This window comes from Triturus cristatus, chromosome 4_1, assembly GCF_964204655.1.
Source record: "Triturus cristatus chromosome 4_1, aTriCri1.1, whole genome shotgun sequence".
NCBI lineage: Eukaryota > Metazoa > Chordata > Amphibia > Caudata > Salamandridae > Triturus > Triturus cristatus.
The window spans coordinates 1,026,117,813-1,026,139,091 of record NC_140585.1 but is presented as its reverse complement, the minus strand read 5'-3'; positions in this window follow the sequence as shown (position 1 = coordinate 1,026,139,091).

Below are 21,279 nucleotides of genomic sequence, written 5' to 3'. Positions count from 1 at the left end.
CTACATGGGTCTCCGCCCTTCTTCCTCCTTTTATTTGGTGGTGGGCCAAGAGCTTTGGACAACAATGGTTTCCTATTCTTCTTTTTCGTGATCACCACATTTGGCAGGGAAGGGTTAACTATCGCTTCTACTTCTAATAGGGAATCGCTAGGAGGAGGGATGGTGTTTGCATGTAAACTATCAGACGAATTAGGTAAAGAAAATGGAGGGGATAACTCCCGCAAAAGTATGGGAACACTATCTATAGAGAGCAAGTCATCAATTTTAATAGAGGGGCTTACATCAGGCAAAATGGCTTGTTGTGATAGATCTATAAGGGGCCTATTCTTCATACATTCGACTGACTGGCGGCGCTCGGCCCGGCACTCAGCTAATGTGTCGTCCCTCCCTAGATCCATGGGAACCTTGCTAAAATAACGGTCTAATGTGCCTTTAGTAAAACCCCCAGCCTTAACAGATGTCAAATGTTCATGACTCAAGGCCATAATGGGTTAATGAAAGAATGTACAATAAATGTCCTTCATGTAGGCAAGAGAGTGGCCCCAGCCCAGCCTCTTCTGGCCTCTGAGGGCCACAGAGGGCCCGCCCTTTGCCCAGGCTTAGCCCGGCGTCCCGCGAGACGGGGATAGGAGCTGATGAAATAAGGCGTATGACAGGCCGTGGGCAGGGCTAGCAGGGGGCGCCGGGAAGATCTCCTATGCCGTGCAGGGACTCCTGGTCAAGCGAGTCCCTGCAGCGTTACTTCCCCGTGATGACCTATCAGGCCCCAGGCACACACAGAGTCCGTGGACCGCCCCTCCACAGGACCCACAGCACGAAGCGGCACCCGCGAAGCGGCACCCGCGAAGCGGCACCCGCGAAGCGGGTGCGGCAAGCAGTTGCGGCAGGTCAACAAGGAGGCTCCAACAACAGCAAGGGTCCACAGGATAGGTGATTCCTCGGTTGGCGTTTCACGATTCCCGCAGGTGATGAGGATTCCGGGCAATTTCTGCAATTTTTCAGGCCGTGGGCAGGGCTAGCAGGGGGCGCCGGCAAGATCTCCTATGCCGTGCAGGGACTCCTGGTCAAGTGAGTCCCTGCAGCGTTACTTCCCCGTGATGACCTATCAGGCCCCAGGCACACACAGAGTCCGTGGACCGCCCCTCCACAGGACCAACAGCACGAAGCGGCACCCGCGAAGCGGGTGCGGCAAGCAGTGGTGGCAGGTCAACAAGGAGGCTCCAACAACAGCAAGGGTCCACAGGTTAGGTGATTCCTCGGTCGGCGTTTCACGATTCCCCACACAAATCAAGGCTGGTGTCAGATTTTTGATATTCATTCTCCTGGTTCCTTTCTGGACTCAACTGACAAGCAGTGAGAGCGAGGAGGGCGTTTTGATCACAGACAAGAAGAGTACAGGAAACTGAAGAATGACTCACAATGCTCATCTGACATGAAGATAAAGAAGAAAGAAAAACCTCCTCAGTTTAAACTCCAATTTTAGAAAAAGAAAGGTGTGGCTATAACTGCAAAGTATTCCAAAAACACTGAGAACTCATTTCTTGAACAAAAGTTGGGCAGTGACTCTCCTTGACAGCATGGCAGAAGTCACAATATAGTTTTCTGGAATCTCCAGGATTTTCTGGAAGTGAGAGCAACTGAAAACTTTGTTACAGTTGAACCCCCAGATAGGAGCCTAGCCCCTACAGACAGTTTATATGATTTGAATGTACAAGTTGACAATGCCATACAGCGCATCATTCGAGAAATATTCTGGGAATATTTGACATTGTCCTATGACATCCTTTTAGCAGAAGTCGATAGCCCCCTGCAGTTTGTACAAACATCCCCACAAGTTGAGAATGTAATAATTACTTCATTTTCTGTGCTTGTCCCTGATGAAGTCAAACAAGCATATGCAGTAGAATGGGCCCTTGCACAAGCCCCGGCTTTGAACCACAATAATTTCGGCTGGGATAAGGTCTCTCCTCATCATGTAATACCTATGAGGTCCAGTCCACAAGTGCTAACACAATACTCTATCAAACGAGATGTAAAAGCAGCTCTTAGAGAACAACTCTCCGAATTTAAGCACCAGGGAGTAATTGAAACCTGTGTCTATCAAATTAATAATCCTCTTTTATCTGTCTTGAAACTGGATCATTCATATCGCATAGTCTTAGACTACAGACATTTAAACAGTCATATACACACTTTCATGTTACAAAATACATATAGTCGGCACTCATTAATAATATAGTCCGTAAAAAATGTTTTTAAAAACCTTTGATATTTTTAATTGCTTTTTCTGACAAAATCTAGTGCCTGAAAGCAGAGATTAGATAGCTTTCTTGGTGCTTGGCTTTCAACATTGCTTTGCATGACTAGCTATGGAATATAACAACAGTCCCGTACTGTTTGCTGTCTGTATAGTGTCAATCCTACATGATACTGACCCAGGCGCTTTGTCCTATGTAGTTGATACCTACCTGATGGACGATGAGTTAAATCCACATTTAGCCAGAGTAGATTGCATAAGATTGGGATTTGCTGAGATTGGCTACACGTTCAACTTTAGGAAAACTAATACAGCATTTCTAAGTGTCCTTTTCTTGGGATATGAACTTACTCATGAGGGGAAGAGTCGTGCCCCTCATTTTTTGGAGAAATGTGCACAACTGCAGCCTCCAAACACTTTAAAGGAATAGGAATCCTTATTAGGATTCCTTGATTTTGGCAGAACGCACATTTCTGATTATGCAAAATGCGTTAAATCACTTAAATTATTAACACACCCTGATTTTTTGAGTTCCTGTTGGACATCAAAACATACAGATACACTCAGATCCTTAGAATCTGACCTACTTGCAATGCGTCATTTACATACATGTGTAAACACCACAAATATGGTCATCCATGTCATAGCTGGTGCAATTGGATTTACCTATATTATCTTTAACAAATCACAATGATATTCCAGTGCAGAAATCCATTTTTCATCCAGTGAAAAAATACTGACTGCAGTGACCACTGTCATAAGGGACAGCATCATTGTTGTTCTTCTTGTGCCACCCTTGGAGGCTTTCACAAAAGCTAGTGTTCCTAATGCTAAAGCCCTCCATCCTAGATGGATACAGTGGGCAACATCATTTACAGCTGTTAATATAGACTTTGGGCCTAAATATGAGTTTAGCAATCCTACAGGGGATGGTGCAGTGTAACATCTGCTGTAGGACCGCCATACCCATGGTGCGACTGCCCGCCAGGTCAGGAGGGTATTCCAAGTCTGTTGGGCAGTGCTGCAGTGGTCTGACAGCAGCAGACTGATAGGCTGATAGAAGGGCATACCATTCAGAACCCCGTTCTCAGAGCACCACCTACACCTTCCTGCATGGTGTGGCCACCCTTCATGTACTCTTGGGGCCCTGAGGCAACAGGTGGCCCTAATAGGGCTCCCTTAGTTGCCTCACTGGCACCCTTTTTATGGTGGTCTCGCTGCCATGAAAAGGGTGGTGGTTTGAAAAGGGTGGTGGTGAGGCAACTCAGAATATGATCGCTGGTGCCACTGTGGCAGCACAAGCATATTTCTGCCTCTGACCACTGCATGAATGCCATGGGATCCTGGATACCTGGTGATCACAGCAATACTGTAGCTCTCTGACCGCCGCTGTCGTAATACTGTAGGCGGTCCCACAGTGCAGTGGTGGTCAGACCACCTCCACAGGTTCGGCGGTCCTATTGACCGCCAAAGTCGTAATCACGCCTTTAGTCTTTGACTTCTCTTCACAGGCACAAGAATTCCTACAATATGAGCATATCTATCCTATGCCCAACTCAGTTTTACCTCTTGAAAATTATAAATATATTATTTATACTGATGGCTCAGCCCAGCCTGCTATAGGCACCAAGCACCAACATTCAGCAGCATGCACCACTGTTAATGGTGTAATGTTGGACAGACATTTCCAACCACAAAAAACTCACACCCAGGCCTTAGGGACTGCACTGCACAGTTGGCTGGAGTGAAAGCTTTTGTTCTTGCAAACAAAAAAATGGATCCTGAATTCCCCACACTTATAGTGTGCACTTCGTATTACTGTGTCCAGTCCTTTAATGATCATTTACATTATTGATGCCAAAATGAATTCAAACAATCACTCCAATGCATTAGTTCAAAATGTAGGTTTTTCTTAAGGACATTTGGAAGAGGGATTTTAGAATTAGCATGGCCAACTGAAAGATAGTCGATACTAGTACTATAGGCAATCTGATTTTGATAAGTACAATGTTTCTGAGTTTGCCTGTCATAATATTTTTGTGGAGATTACCACTAATCTATTTTTTTAACCTTCAATTTTTTTACATCAACACCCAAGGGCAAGAAGAGGAGCAGCGCATAGGCGGGTCTGGGAAGAGATGAGGAAGAGGCACTACGCACCAGCACCACTGCTCAGCTCTGTAAGTCCTATTATTTAATGTTATTGTTTCCCTAACTTTTACCTCTGCCCACTATTGTACCACTTTTAATTTTGGCATGTTAATATTTTTTATACTGTCTCCTATGTTTCCAACTCTCCTAACCCATTTTTGTTTAATTCCCATTATTTCTACATTATTTATTTTCATTTTGTTTGCTACCTGACTTTTTCCAGTCTGTACTAGTCTGTGGTTTTCTTCTGCTTTGTTGGTTATCTTTCCCTCTCCCCTATATATCTTGTGGCAATGAAAGACTAAGCACACATTTTTGTCAATCTACTGTCTACTTTGAAGATTGCAGGCCCAAGTAAGCTTGTATTATAAATAATATTCACCATGCATGTTTGTTGAAAAGGCTTTCTTTTTCTTGCTCATGCTCTAACAGTAAACAAGAGAGTGGCCATGGCCAGGGACCACCCACCCCAACCCTCAATAGTGTGCTGTGCACTCCATTTATACAATATACCAGCAGTTTCCATGACAGTGCAGCATGGCTGGAAAGTATGAAGCCGCATTGCATTTGCCAAGCAAATCAATATGTCTTTCATTGACCAATATTATTCCACCCCTTAATTGTGATTATGTAACTAAGAGTCATCATCATCATAAACTATAGCTCTGCCTCTCCATTATGAAAAGTTTTAGGTTGGCTTACTACCTGTCTTTTCCAACAAAATGCCCAGGGTGATATTTCTGATAGTAGATACTGCAGTGCTAATTGTACTGTATGTATTGCGGTTGTATTTTTTTGATTAAAAAAATAATTAGAGGTGTATCTGGCAATTCAAAAATGCATAATGTTTTTTTCTAATCACAAAGAGTGCTTCTGGCGAAAATGCTGAAAATCTCCGCAAACACGCCGGAAATATCGCGAAGACGCGGAAGTTTTTTTCCCGCCTGTTCGCGGGTCGCCAAATTACCCATGCGGTTGCTCACGGGCGCGGCCCTCTTGTTTTCACTTGTCCCGCCCTCTCACGATGCTTACTTCCTGTTCCGGGTCACGCAATGCATGTTCGCGCCCGTTCGATATTTCCTGTTCACGACCGCTTTTACTTGATCGCGTTGCTTTTTGCTTGCTCGGGGAGAAAATATCACGCGAACTTGCGCACGTGGTCGCAATGGGCGCGGCCATCTTGTTTTTCACTCTATTGCATGGTTCTGGGGCCTGATTTTGAATCCTCCCAAAATCTTTTCAATCCTTTGTTAATAGCCCCTTTTTTTGGATCTTTATTACTTATTATTTCCTGCTTCTATAATTTTGGTTTTTGTCTACTATTTTTTTGTTTTTTAGCTACTTTTTCTCTTTTTTATTGCCTGCTATTTATTTCCTTTACTCCTTTATTTATTTTACCTTTTCTTTCCCGCCCCGTCCCCAGAACCATGTCCAAGGGTAGGGCTGTTCGCCGGCGCAGCCAGAGCCGCGACCGCCTTCCTTGCGGAAGGCGGCGCCCACAAGGGGTGCAGGCACGGGCCTTATTTGGGGAGGTGGAGTTGGCTGCACTAATTTTCTTTGTGCAGCGCCCCCTCCCCTCAACCCTGGCAGCAGGTGGCAGGCCTGGCTCCGGGTACGGCCTCCGGGAGCATCGGCAGCGGTGGGGGAAGGTGCGCCGGGCAGTGTCACGCTTCTCTGGTGTCCGGCGCACCCAGGCGCAGCTGACGCACCGGTGGTCCGACATCTTGGACCATGAGCAGGACCTGCTGGACCTGCTGGGAGTGGAGGTCCCGGGGCTTGGTGAGTACCTATTTAATTATTACTACTTTGTGTCTGTTCTTCTGCTCTGTGTTATATATTGCGAATATCTTTTTTTTCTTCCAACCAGCTAGAATGTTGCTGCGTACATTCCAGGTTAATTACGTTTAAAAGTCTGTGATTTTTTTTGACACAGGTGCTCTTCTGCGCTACTACTAATCTTACTTGTTTGCAGCTTTGCGTTTGCGCTTGCTTAGCGTGATTCTTTACGAGTTTATTTTAGAGAAATTAAGTTACGTAATGCTACAGTGACTCTAGTCCACTCCTTACTTTGTCCTGTCACTAATAGATAGGGGCGGATTGATACTTAGGTTTAGGTACTTTGTATGAGCTTCTAATTTGTTAGTGGTATGCTTGATGCCCCCTCACGTGACGTGCTGCTAGTACGGCAGTCTTTATTAGAACCTTTTCTAGTTTGTTCAATGAGTGGTGGTAGGCTTAGCAGTTACTTAGCACTAGCAGATCGGCATCAATCAATCAAACCCAAATTTGGTGTATACAAAAAATGTAGTCATGTTCATGTGTTCTCCATGATTTGACCATATGCATTGTTGAGGAATACAGTGGAAATGCATACTTAATGTACAATTGGCATGCCTGGAATAGGTGGGCTAGGTTGGGTGGTACGTTGTACTTAGGCTTAGTTGTAACTTAGTATTCTGGAATCAGAATGGAAGACTGGATTACTGTTGATAAATAGTAACTTAAGTAGTCGAACTGCGAATCCCCCGATATTACTTGTTGACCAGATGAGATCGGTCAATTTAGTTATTGCAATTGTTGTTTACATAAGTGTTTTTTGACCGTTGTTGAAAAATATTGTATTTGTTTGACACCATCCATCAATGTTTGTCTCTTTCTTATATCTTTCCTGTTCATCAGCACCCAGGGGCAGACCGACAGGGACTGGGCAGTCGGCGGGACACACAGAACACCACCAGGAGGACACCGCTGAGGGCTCCTCTGCTGGCCCCAGTAAGTCTTCTTGTGTTTAATATTTCTTTTTCCATAACTTGTACTGCCCCATATTTTTCTTGAACTATTGTTTGTTTCCAAATGCTATTTTTTTAATACCAATTATCCTTCGATCTGTACGGTTTCAAAAATCTTATCCCTGTCTCCACTATGATGACTCTGAGTACTACTACTACTACATACTATCAGTCTGTCTGTACTGTAGTAGCTAGTCTTGCCCAGTTGGCCAGTGCCACTCTTTGTGAAAGGTTGTAATATAAAACTCATATTCACCAGTAGCTCGAGCCATTGAGTCCAATCTGTTGGGTCGTCGTCTTGTACTACTTTTACTCTTATTGATCTTGAGGCTTTGAAAATCCACAGCAACAACAGCCCTACCAGATTTATTACTATTTTGATATGATACCCTATAGGACATACTACTGTTGTAGGGATCTTGCACATACACAGACATTTGCACCAGAAAATAGGATGTTGGTGATGGTAGGTTGGACCTTCCTTGCACACCTCAATCAGAAATTTCGCACCCACCACAATTCCACTGCTTGACTATAGTACTGTCTTGTCATAACTATTAGGTCTCGGAACCCTCCCCTCAAGATACCCAACAAGTAGACAACCCAGAACATAACACACCCAACCTCTCAGTCGTGGAAGCAATTCACATGCACACCCTTACTTTAATTTGCTCACTCGTGTAAGTTAGTCCACACCAAATACCACCAAGTCTATGTAAGTTCAAAATGTTTATTTCAATTTGAGAAGGTCTGTACACTGTTTTCTTATAAATGCAGCACCAACCGGAAAATCAATAACATTAAAACAATATACATTGTTACACTTATACAGCTGGGAATTAAATCATGATAACTGAACAGTGGTGGAAGGCAGCACCACCATCCCCTAGGAATTTAGTTTATATAAATTTATAAATGAAGATGTGAGTGAAGGGACCCCTCACCTTAGAAGAACCTAGTACTGGTAGTTGTTGCATCATTCAGAAGCTCTGGTTCGTAGAAGGGAATCTTGCGTCTGTAATGCGATAAATGAAATGGTGTGCGTTACTATATTGCAACTTGCAAGCATTTCTCAGCCGTGCCAAAAAGTGTAGCATTTATGGATAAGCAATATGGACTAACAGTAACAGTAGTACACCAGTACTTCCTAAAAAAGTGGCTTGTTAATGTTTGTTGACCGCTTGTACGCAGCGCGTAGACTAGACAGTAGCAGTGTGAGGCAGGTCATGTGGGCTCAAAGGTGTCTTAAGAAGCTGCAAGGTAACGTCAGATGTGCAAAAATAAAAGACACAAAGGTAAAATGGTAGCATGGCTAGGGCTAATTAAGCAAAGGCTACAATGATCATATATAACTATTAGTGTCTACTCTACTACTACCTGATTTGTACTAGTGATGTATGTTAGTATTAACTCATTTTTCAACCTTGCTACTGATCAATAGGGGGGAGGTGTATATGACACCTAATAAATGTGTAATGTTTTCTAAGCGCACTACCGACCACCATTGCCGGGGCCAGCGAACAAGGCGACGCGGAGGGCGAGGATGCGGCAGTTGCTGCCGATACCGACGATGGAGCGGTAGGGAGAGTGGCAGCACCAGTGGCAGGCGGTGATAAGTTAGATTCATAATCCTTAACTATTGTTGAACTTGACAGTACACTCACTGCGAGGGTGTACTGTATGTATATGTATACTGTACAGTTGTGACTTAGGGCCCCATTAGGATGGTGGGCGTATTGCCCCCGCCGGGCCGGCTGGAATTCACTGCTTACACCGCAGGGGCAAACCTCCCGCCATCCCTGTAGAAAATATTCAGAGCCCCCACATGTCGACCAGGGGGAAAAGGGTTCAATATGACGGTGGTGTCTCTCTGAACACACCGCCAGCCATATAATCTGCATTTTGGAATGCCTTTGCGTGGCGGCATTGCCGTCCGCCACAGAAAGGCATGCAGACATTGCAGAGTATGCTTGTGTGCCCCCATGGAGGGTACCTACCTATGCTATGGTACCCCCCGCCTTTCAAAGCAAAACGTGACAGGCTCCATGCGGGGCCCGTCATGTTGTGCTTGGAAACGCTTTTCGCCCTAAGTGGGATGGGTATTCCCAGACGTGGGACCCGTGCTCACTACGCCACTGGAGTCAAGCTATCCTGGCTGATGACGGCTGATAGCCAGAAACCGGTCCTAGGATGCTTGATTCCGGTCCAGGGAAGACATGGCTTGGCAGTTCGGGCTGGACTGTTCCCATGAGGCACAGGGTCAAGACTGATTTGCATATGGCCATGTCTAAACTGGGGTGGTGTAGTGGGCAAAAGAACGATGGATTTAACCCAGATCTCTTGACTGGGGGAGAATGTCTGCATTGTCAGCATTCCGTCCATCAATTGTTTGTTGTAGTGCTTGGAAAAGCAGCACAACATTTTAGCATTGCTTTCAGCAAAGCCAACCAGAATGTAAAAAAAACCAGGATGCGCCCACCACTGTGCCGGGCGCATCATCCTAATTAATTGTCCCCACGGGACCCCCACCCTTTTTAGCATGAGGGTGGCGGGCGGACAAAGTCCGCCCGCTATCCGATGTCGTAAGTAAGTATGAGTTGTTGGGGACGTTTGAAGAGTGAACTAGAAGACTAGAATTCCCTTTAATTGGCATAGGAGCGGGAGTATTGAGTAACCAATGGCCTCATCTATCTGATTTAAACTCCGCTTTGAAAGTTTTATGGAGAAGAGCACCTGGTGCACTGTTCAACTAAAAAGTGAAAGACGGGTGGAAGGAAGAAGGACGGGCGACATTTAAAATGTTATGTACTACTGTGCTTTATTTTATAGTGCTACTCTACCATGCCACTATGTGTATAAATAATTACCTTGTCCTACTGTTTTTCTAAGAGTATATTTTACAATTGTCTTGTTTTTTTCTTTTTGATACACAGCTACTCTGAAACAAAATCAGAAGGAGTTGGCCGCCAAGGCACGGCGTTGGAAGCTGGAGGCAATCCAGCGAGAATACCGGCGGCTGGTTGTCTTAGCCGAGGAGGAGGAGGAGACTGCAGCTGCAATTGTTGAAACCTCCTCCAGTGGCCCGGGCCCCAGCCACCGCCCTCCAGCGGTACGGAGCCACAGTCTGGCGGCTGCCCGCCGCCACCGTGCCATCTCTGGTGCCCCCCCAATGTGGCTGCAACTGCCGCGCCCTTAGACGCCGCGTCGCCCGTTTAGAGGGCGAGATGCACCAGATGCGTGTCCTCCTTGAGTCCCGCCCCACCACTTAGTCCCTGTCATCCTGTTCTGCCCCTTTTTTAATTCTTGTTTGGGTGGGTGGGTGGGAACTTGTTTGGGCGTTACGGACTTCTATGGACATTGGTTGGGGTTAGGGAGCGGGGTGGGTCAGCTTTTGTGGGTTTAGTTTATTATTGTTAGGGTAAATTAAATATATTTTTCTATGTTACATGCAATGTTGTTAATGTTTTGTAGGTGGGGTAACTGTTTTACATCACACTGTTTCCTTGCTGGTGCATGGCCGCCCATAGCCTGTGTTTGATTTCAATAATTGGCTGACTGTATAAGACACAAACAGATAGATGCAACACACCTCACTCATTGACTGGTCCTTCTAGTACTTTCAGTCTGTCCTCTAGTCTATGCATTCTTTGTACTGGTGTGTGAAAATGAAATCATTGACAACATGTCCATTATTAATTCTGCCGCCCCCAAACTTCTCTCTTACCGGTGCTTGATGTTTATGTCCAAGTGTGGCACAGCACTGGCTGCATGGTGAAGATGGTTTCCTTTTTCATACATGCCATGATTGGGGTGGTGGTGGTGGTAGCATAGTAGTAGTAGTAGACACTGGCAGGGCAGCAGCATTTGCAAAAAAAGAAAAGGAGACGGTCAATCGCCTTTGAGAGACTGTTAGAGGAGTAGTTGAATGAAGTACAGTACAGAACTTACCAAGCAACAATAATATGCTCAAATATTTGACAAAAAAACAGAATGGTGGTTAGGATAGCCTACTAGACAGAGTTACAAACTATAGGTGTGTCGAGTCACTTGACTAGGCCTACTGCCTAACAGTTTGTGCTGTATATGAGGAATGACAACAAACAAGTCCAATCAATGCCGGCAATTCATGCTGAGGTATATGTTCCTTTGTTCAAAAAAATTACTTCTGAAATATCCTACTCATGGGTGGCCAAGCAGAAGAAGATCATTGCTCTGCCTTGAAATTGAAGTAGTGTTGCTTTCACCACATCCGCCCCAGCAAGTGTGTGATTAAGTATTGGTGTACATTTAATTTAGTTACACCTCGACAATAAGTCACACAGCCCGGGGGAAGAGGGTTAGGGTTTGTTGAATGGATGGGAAGGGGTTTTTTGGGAAAGGTTTGACATAGAAAAACAGTATGCATAAATAGACAAACAAACGACAATCATTGAAGACTACCATATCCATATGTTAGGGGAGAAAAAGGCAATGCATGCATGATGATGAGAGACCCGGATTACATACACTTCTAGTTCTTGTTCTGTTGTTCCGGCCTTAATACTTTTACAGATAGCAAATAGAAATTTTAAATATTGGTAGGGAAGAATCGTAAACACAGAGCAAACCTAATGATGATAATAACAACTCCAAGAACACACTGTTGTAAAGATTGTATACAAAATAGTAATCAAATTATTTAAAAGAAGATTAAAGTGGATACTGTTACTGTGTTATCCTGGTAAAAAATGTGGACTGGATTTGCATCTCGGCATTCCTCTTGCTCCTCTCATCCATCAATCTTGGGTGTGTCGCCTCGCCACTCGCCACTGCCCGGCTGGAAAAAAAATGTTGATTTATTGGTAAGGTAAGTATATATTGTAATGTTTTCCAAAGTATAGGGCAAGGCCCGGCCTGTAATTGTAGATGGGAAAACCAAAGAAACAAAGTTGAAACAAATGCACAAGTTATGGTGTAGTGCAACAAGAACACTTTCCGAGGTGGCATGTATGCATCATCTCTACTCTAGTCTGTTTCCAGCATTGACCTTCAACAGTAACAGGAGAGAGCAGGCCCACAGTGCTTAGCATTAGCACATCCTACGTTAACACTTTAGAGTCCTTTTTTTTCTCTCAAAGAGTTGGACAAACGCAAAGCACATTATCCATTCCAAACATAGCATTTTACAGTTTAAGTTAGTAAAATCAATGCACTGCAGTCATCCCACCGCTACACTCTATTCAACTTCGACACAGACATTTGGGTCTGCTGTGGTTGTTGTTGACGTGCTTACCTTTAGGCTTTTCCGTTTTATGCCACTCATGAAACGTCCTCCTGACTTGATCATCATCTCTGATACTTTTACTGACTAACTGTGAAGATCGGCCTGCAGTATAAGTAACATTTTTATGACACAACAAGAGTAGAAATATAAATATTACTGACTTGAGTCATTCTTTATTGTGTACAGAAAGATAGATTACTAGTACACTTTGAAATCACTTTGTGCACAACAAACAAACAACGGAAACACAAAGACCAATCGCTCAGAGTCAGGTGTCCAATGCATGCCATTAATTGTCATCATTACCTGTTCCTTCTCATCTTATGTTAACGGGCCGTCTATTTCGCCATCATCATGATGGACGGTGCTGTTGTGTCAATCATACTCATTGCGCAGATTGAGTGAGTCCCCTTCCTGTATTGAATTAAAAGCAATGTATCACCAAGCTGCAGGAGAAGTACAAATTTCTTATTTGCAAGAAGGGGAAAATTGAATTCACCTTGAGTTAAGTTTAGTGTGTATTGTAGAAAGTTGATTAGTGGCAGTGCACAAGTACATAAATTCATGCACAACAAACACAACAAAATCTAAATCATTCAGTCTGCGACTCTGCGTCCAATGCACGGCATCAATCATTACCTGTTCCTTCTCATCTTAAGTTAACGGGCCTTCTATTTCGCCATCATCATGATGGACGGTGCTGTTGTGTCAATCATACTCATTGCGCAGATTGAGTGAGTCCCCTTCCTGTATTGAATTAAAAGCAATGTATCACCAAGCTGCAGGAGAAGTACACATTTCTTATTTGCAAGAAGGGGAAAATTGAATTCACCTTGAGTTAAGTTTAGTGTGTTCTGTAGAAAGTTGATTAGTGGCAGTGCACAATTACATAAATTCATGCACAACAAACACAACAAAATCTAAATCATTCAGTCTGCGACTCTGCATCCAATGTGTGGTAAATAAAATAAATATTACCTGACTGAATTTCATGCGGAATCTTAAATTAAAGTAAATAGCTCAAAATAACAAGAGGCAGAATCCGTGGTATAAGAGGTTTTCTAATGGGCTTTATTCCATTCAAAATGGCCGACTCGAGTCGCGGCCCTCAGGTTCCGTCACCACGAAGGTTCAGGAAGTGAAGTACAATAATTTATTAACAGACATGTATTTTTATAATAAGTACATTACAATGAAACGAATGTAGAAGGCGTAACATTTGATAAGAAAAGTGACAAAACAGTGACATAATCGAAACTAGGCGTAATAAGGAATAAAAGAAACATGATTGGTTAGAATTATCAGACATAGGTGGATCTATAAGATAATACTTGGCATGGATGCGCGCGCGGCAGCATGACGTGTAATTGACGTGCAACTAGGGGGTGAAGGGGACTTGACATTTAACTCTACATGTGGAGACGAGAAGTCTGGGGTCAAGTCAACCTAATCCCAAATCATATCTAACATCCTATGTTTAAAGAACTGTGTTATCCACAAGGGAAGAGACTCTCGGACAGAATCTATTCTATACTGACTGTGTACGTGTACAAGCGTCTAAGTGTCTATATGAGATGCGAGGGGCAGAAAACTTTCCATGGCAACAGGGCTATGAATCACTTGCAGGAGGACGGAAAGGCTGAGTCCCTTGCTTGTGAGCTAAAGGAAATGTTTACCTAAATCACTGGACAGGAATGCATCGGCTGAAGAGCAAAATAGATAATTCGAAGGTGAAATACAACTTCTTGGCAGACAGGCGAAAACTGGCCGAGGCAGGCACCGTTAGCTGCACAGGGAGTAGGACAAAGTTCATGGATACAGATGCGAGCTCAAGCTGAAGCTGTCAGAGACAGAGAGCAGGGAAAGGCTTTGAGGACAGAATCGGGCCTACTCGCCTGAACTGTAAAAATGGAGTAACTTAGTCATATAAAGTCGGTGGCCTTTCATACTTAGGAATCGAATATCCAGCCCATTGATGGCGGATCTGACAGAGAACATGTTGACGGTAGACACACATATGTTTGCGTCTTAGAAACTGGAACTGGAGGGAACATACATGTACTTGTAACATGCATATAGAACCGTTGGGGTCCAAGATAGGGGACATAACTGATCAGGAAAATCCACATTTCCACATTCCCTCCTTGTCCCCTTCTTGCCCTTCACGAGACATCAATCTTCATCATTCCTTCGATTTGCTCATGGAGCATCATTTCTTCTTCTTTCTTCTTCCGGGATCTTGAACGAAAACCTTGATGTGGAATGCATGATGTGGCACACAGACCACAAATCGCTGGTCCACATTGTAGGCATAAACAACAACTGAAGAGCATAAGAAGGCCAATACCTAGGAAGGATAGAACTCTCCATCCCCAGGCTGATATCACACTCCAAAACCACCCGGACCACGTCCAAGTGCCTGGATTCTCGTGTATCTGGCTTACAATCTTATGAAGGCGTGTTATAGCTTTATATACAGATGGCGAATTTTCTGGTATGAATATGCAGCAGCTGGATCCGATGACCCTGCAAGCTCCGCCCCTATCGGCCAGGATGACGTCAAGGACAAGACGATTCTGGAGAACAACAATTCTCATCACTGATTGTTCCTCTGTCAGATTGCCTAGGGCGGCTATAGTCTCGTTTACTACAGCTTCAAGAGTCTTGGTGAGTCTGCGTATCAGCTTACTATTTGATATTGTACCTATATAGGGAAAGATACCTTTATTGAAATCTACATACTTGTCCCATGCTGTCTCAGTATAATCGACAACTGGGAGATCTCTTTGCTCTCTATTGTGTACTAAATGAACATCTCGATAATAATCAGGGGGAGCTAGGAAAACAGGTGGCAAAAGGAATGCTATGTAACAGGTACCATCCCAATCTAGAGGCAGACGCATATATGCCGTCTGACCACATATGAAGTAAGAATGGCGAGAAGCTCTAAATGAAGATTTACCTTGATCACTATATTCTACTGTAGTAACGCATTGGCTATGGCCCATATGTATGGAACCAACTTTTCTTACACATAATTCACCCTTAACTGAAAATACTGACATAGTGGGCAGAATTAGTTCAACTTCGGATTTGACATTCAGAATCATAAGATTAGGCGTAAAATTACCTAATTTATACACTTCATTTTCTAAATCAGTTCCTGTTCTACTGAGGTGACCCTCCTTATTAGGGTGACAGACTTTGAATAAAACTAGATTCAGATTTCCCCATATCCAATGTTGTTGATAAACTGCTGTGTCTGGGTCTATGGAATTTAATAAACTAAACCATGCTCCACAGGAGCCATTGTATGTGAACGGATGTGGAAAGAAAGGCAGAACTCCTTTGTTATTCTGATAGGGAGGAAGTCGGCCACACACCCAACAATTGGTCGTATTACTAGTCTGATGGGAATGATGTAACATACTAATGAATGTGTTATTGCGCAGCGCAAGTCTATAAGATAATTCATGTGGCGGTAGGTCACTAAAAGAATGTTCATCAGTTATATTGAAAACACGTTTAGAAATAGGATGATATATGTGCAAAATCATACTCGTAATAATTACTAAAATACTCAATAAAAACAAAATTAATAATGTCACAATACAGTGGTTACGCAGTAATTTACAATAAGCATGTCGTTTCATTATGATTCTGGACTCTACGTGATTCAGACCTAAGGGGTACATGTCGGGACAGATTCAACCGCTTCACCTTGGAGAGGACTTAAACAATCAAATCGTCCGACAGTTTAGATCTGGACCTGAGTTTCTGTTTATAGAGTTCGGTGCTACTGGCCTCAGCCAAAGGTAGCTTTGAGTCAATGGGGGAAGACACACGGGCAGTACTGTCTGTGTCAGGAGGAAGTCCATGAAATTTTTTGACGTGACTCGAATGAATCCACCCTTTTCGTCCCTCGATCTTCACGGCTGTTCTTGTGGTCAACAGGACCAACTTGGGTGCTTTCCACCTGGGCTCCAATTGACTTTTCCTGTCGAAGTTTCTCACAAAGACAAGATTACCCGGAACAACGTCATGGGGTTTCGCCTCAGTGTTGTCGGGAAAGGCTGCAGCTACCTGTGAACGAGAAGATTGTAGTGCAGACATCAAGGAAGCCAAGTAATCTGTCAACATATTACAGTCAACATCAGTTATTTTACGTGGTATAGGCGTCCCCCACATATTCGGTGGTCTACCAAAGATCACCTCATACGGGGATAGCCCTGTTCTAGAGTGTGCTACCATTCTCATGTAAAAGAGTGCAACTGGTAATGCTACTATCCAGTCGACACCTTTCTCTCTACATATTTTGGACAGTCTGATTTTCAGTGTCTGGTTATGTCTTTCTACGAGACCTGCTGCCTCGGGGTGTCGGACACAGTGGAATTTCCACTGATATCCCAACAGGAGTGAGACATGTTTCATTAATTCGGATGAGAAAGGCTGACCGTTATCTGAATATACAACACGTGGTAAACCGTACCGTGGGAAGAATTCTCGAACTAGCTGCTTGGCAGTAGTCGGGGCAGTGTAATCTGATACGGGATACGCCTCTGTCCAACGGGAGAGAGCGCAGACAACTACGAGGACATATTTGAATCCTCGACAACGTTCCATCTGAATATAATCCATCTGGAGGACTTCAAAAGGATGGTCAGGAGGCTGAAATCCACCCTGCTCTACGGGAACACTCTTTCCTGGATTAAACTGACAACATATCATACAGGTACGAACTTTTTGTTTAGCTGCTGCTCGTAAATGTTTGTTGAACCAAATGTGCTGAATGCTGTCTAGCATAGCCTTCTCTCCTAAATGTGCTGGACTGTGAACTGTAGCTATAATGGCTTGAACCATGGAATCAGGGAGAAACCATACAGATTTCTCCTTCGTCATCCATCCTTGATCTGTCTGGATCCCTCCTAGTTCAGTCCATTTCTTTATTTCTTCTGCTGTGGCATGTGTCTGTATGTCAATTACGTCAAGTGTGGGATCCTTAATTGTCATACACTGTGTTGGTGTATGAACTATTGGCTTTGTCATGTCTAATGTGCGATTCTGAGCAGTCTGTTTAGCTGTTCTGTCAGCTAAATCATTGCCTTGAGAAATGGTATCAGTAACCTTCGTGTGTGCTTTACATTTCATAATTGATATAGCAGTGGGTAGATGTATTGCGTCTAACAAGGCATGAATGAGGGGTCCGTGCTGAATGTGGGCACCATGGGACGTTAGATAACCTCTCTCTCGCCACAGCACACCGAAGTCGTGTACAACTCCGAATGCATAACGTGAGTCAGTGTATACATTAACTTTTTTATTTGTGGCTTGAATACAGGCTTGCGTTAGAGCAATAAGTTCTGCTGCTTGGGCTGACAGAGTATCTATACAATGTGTCTCAATAACTTCAGTGTCTGTTGTGACTGCATACGCGGCCACTAAATCTCCTGTACTTGCTCTCATGCATGATCCGTCTACATACAACGTCAGGTCTGGATCTAACAATGGAACGTCTGTCAAGTCTTGTCTAGGTTTCGTCTTTATTTCAATGATTTCAACACAATCATGAGCTAGTGGGTCTGTTCCAATTACAGGTAATAATGTAGCAGGATTCAATGTATTACACCGTCGGATCTCTATGTGTGGTTGAAACAATGTTAGTTCATAACCGGTAAGTCTTGCTATGGTCAAGTGTTGTGTTTGTGTTCGGTTCACAAGAACCTCTACTGCATGTGGTACTTGAACTGTCAATGGGTGTCCTAATACTATGGCATCGCTTTGTCTGATTGCTAAAGCTGTCGCTGCCACTGATTTCAGGCACGCAGGCAAAGCCTGAGCTACGGGATCTAATGTACTGGAAAAATAAGCACATGGCTTGCGTGATCCTGCTTGATCCTGAGTGAGTACTGACAAGGCAGTACCTTCGCGTTCTGTAACAAAGAGTGTAAAAGGTTTGCTATAACATGGTGTTGCTAAAACAGGTGCTTGACATAAAGCTTCCTTTAGGCTTTCAAAAGCTTGTGTATGTTCCTGAGTCCAAGGGAGAACAGTCGATGTGGCTGCCTCCTGTGTGGTTAACTGAATGAGTGGTTTTGCTAGAAATGCGTACTGAGGGATCCACTGCCTACAATATGAAGTGAGGCCTATGAAAGCCCGCACCTCCTTTTGTGTCTGGGGTATTGACATATTAGCAATTAACTGGATGCGATCGGGTGTAAGCTGCCTTCCCTCCTTGGACAGCGAGTGACCAAGATAAATAACTCGCTGAACACAGAATTGCAGCTTAGAAGGGGACACCTTGTGCCCCTTGTCGGCTAGGAAATGTAAAACTGTCAGAGAAGCTTTTTCACATTCTGGCTCGCTTCTCGCGGTGATCAGCAGATCATCGACATATTGAAGCAGTGCAGTATTGACTGGCATGTGTATACTGTCAAGTTCTCGTTTCAGTGCTTGGCTGTAGATGCTGGGGCTTTCTGTAAATCCTTGGGGAGCGCGTGAGAATTTAAAGCTGCGCCCATTTAAACTGAATCCGAACAAGTATTGGCTTTCCGGATCTATTGGGACGCTGAAAAAGGCATTCTTGAGATCAATTACAGTAAAGAATGTTGCTTCGGAATCAATTGCTGTCAACAATGATGATATATCAGGGACCACAGGGAATTGTGGTACAATACACTTGTTTAGTTCACGCAAATCAATAACCAATCGGTATACTGGCGGAGCAGTAGGATCAGTTCGTTTAAGAATCGGAATTATCGGTGAATTACATACATTGGAGTCTGTTTCTACAACTACTCCCTGGGCAATTAGCTCATCAATGATTTTCAACAAAGCCACTACAGCATCATGCGGTAACTTGTATTGTCGCATTCGTGGTAGTACCACTCCTGCTTTCAATGTAACTCGATAGGGTGTAATGTTCATGCAGCCAACATCCGTAGGGCCTTGTGCCCATAGATGTACTGGTAAAGTCTGTAGTCGGGGATCCATGTCTCTAGACACATAGTGACCTTTAAAATCACGCAGAAACAACCTTACTCCTTCCGGAGAACAACATATTATGGCTCCTAGTGCTTTCAGAGTCTTAATTCCTAACAGATTTTCTGGGCATGATTTAGTAAGCAATAAGTCTGTAGTTCGTGTCAACGGTCCTATCGTAAGTGGTAGAGGCTGTGATACTTCATTAACAATAGGTTTTCCTGAAAAACCAAGGGAAACATTTTGAGAGCCTGAGAGGGGTGCCCCTGGAACTTCACTACGTTTTATGGTTGTTCGACTTGCCCCTGTATCGAGTAAGAATTTTCTATCTTGACCTAATAATTCACTATGTACATAAGGTCCTTCTTGATCTACCGGAATCTCGATAAGCGGTAAGTCAACTTCCCTCTCTAGGCTGGTTCATGCGTAACGCTGATACTCAGGGTATTCATACTGTGCAGTCTGATACATTTGTTGTGTTGTGGTTTGTGTGGCAGTAGCAGGCAACGGTGGTGCAGCTGGCACAAACTGTATGGGTTGCTGTGAGGCTGGCATAGACTGTTGCTGAACTGGCACGGACTGTCCATGCTGCATAGCTCCTTGTTCATTCTGATCTTGTCTAACTAATCGTGGTCTCTCTTTTGCAATACCTGTAGCTATATTACGTTTTAGGACTTGACAATCATGTACATAATGGCCTAGTTGTTTACAGTAATTGCAGGTTCCTTTTACAGGAACTGCAGAATCACCAGAATGTGTCACACCCTTTTTGTGACCATCTGCTGGTACTGTCTGAGAAACTAGCATTTTCATTTTTGTATCCTTCATGCGTCTATGCTCGTGTTCTTGTTCATCCCTAATTCTATTGTGATGATACTGTAACATTTGTAGCATTTGCGACGGAGTGTTACTTTGCCAGGTACTCTCGAATTTCAATATTCTATTCTTCACTGGGGGCAATGCATTTTCCACTAATTTTGTCACAAATAAATGTGGATATGAGTCACTACTTGCTTTTATACCACTATTTATACCAAAACATTTTTCAAATCGAGCATAATAATCGCTTGTGTCTTCATCTTGCTTTTGTTTACAGGCTGTGATTGCACCCCAATCTTCCTTTTTTGTAGTTAATAAACGTGGCAGTACCTGTACTAGTAAACCTGGTAATAGTTTAACTTTATCCCCGAGCCCTGAACCTGCAGCTCGGCCCCTTTCTTCCTCTGCTAATGCTGTCCAGTCTATCTTTTGGTCTCCCACTTCCCACTCTTTTTCTTTCAGTTTTTCATAAATGCCAGCAGGCAAAAGCACTTTTAATATCGTCATAATATCAGGAAAGGTGTACTCTCCCATCAGTAACATGTCTTTAATTTCTCGGTGGAAACCCGCTGGGTCTTTGTCATGACTAGGTACTACTTTCTTCATTTCTAATAATTCCATTTTTGATATGGGTGTGTAAACAAATACACGGTGAAACTCATTGTCTTCGCCTTTTATTGGGTGCACTTCCCGTAAAGGATTTTGTCTATCCATGTAGTACGGTGCTCTTTCTCTGGGGGGCAAGGAGAGAGAATCCGGACTTACAAAAAGGACATACTGCTTACGTGACACTAATATCTCTTTAATTAGCTTGTTACTAGAACCTCTCCATCTGTTCGTGAGTAGTTCCGTTAATATATCAGGTAAAGGACCAGGGTCAGCATGTTGGCTCTTATATAATATGAGGAGTTGCTGAATCATATAGATTCCAGCTAAACGTTGTTCATCTGTACTGAGGTTGAGAAACGTGTGTGCTACGGTCTCATCACCGTATTTTTCAGGACTAACAATCCAGTGAACGG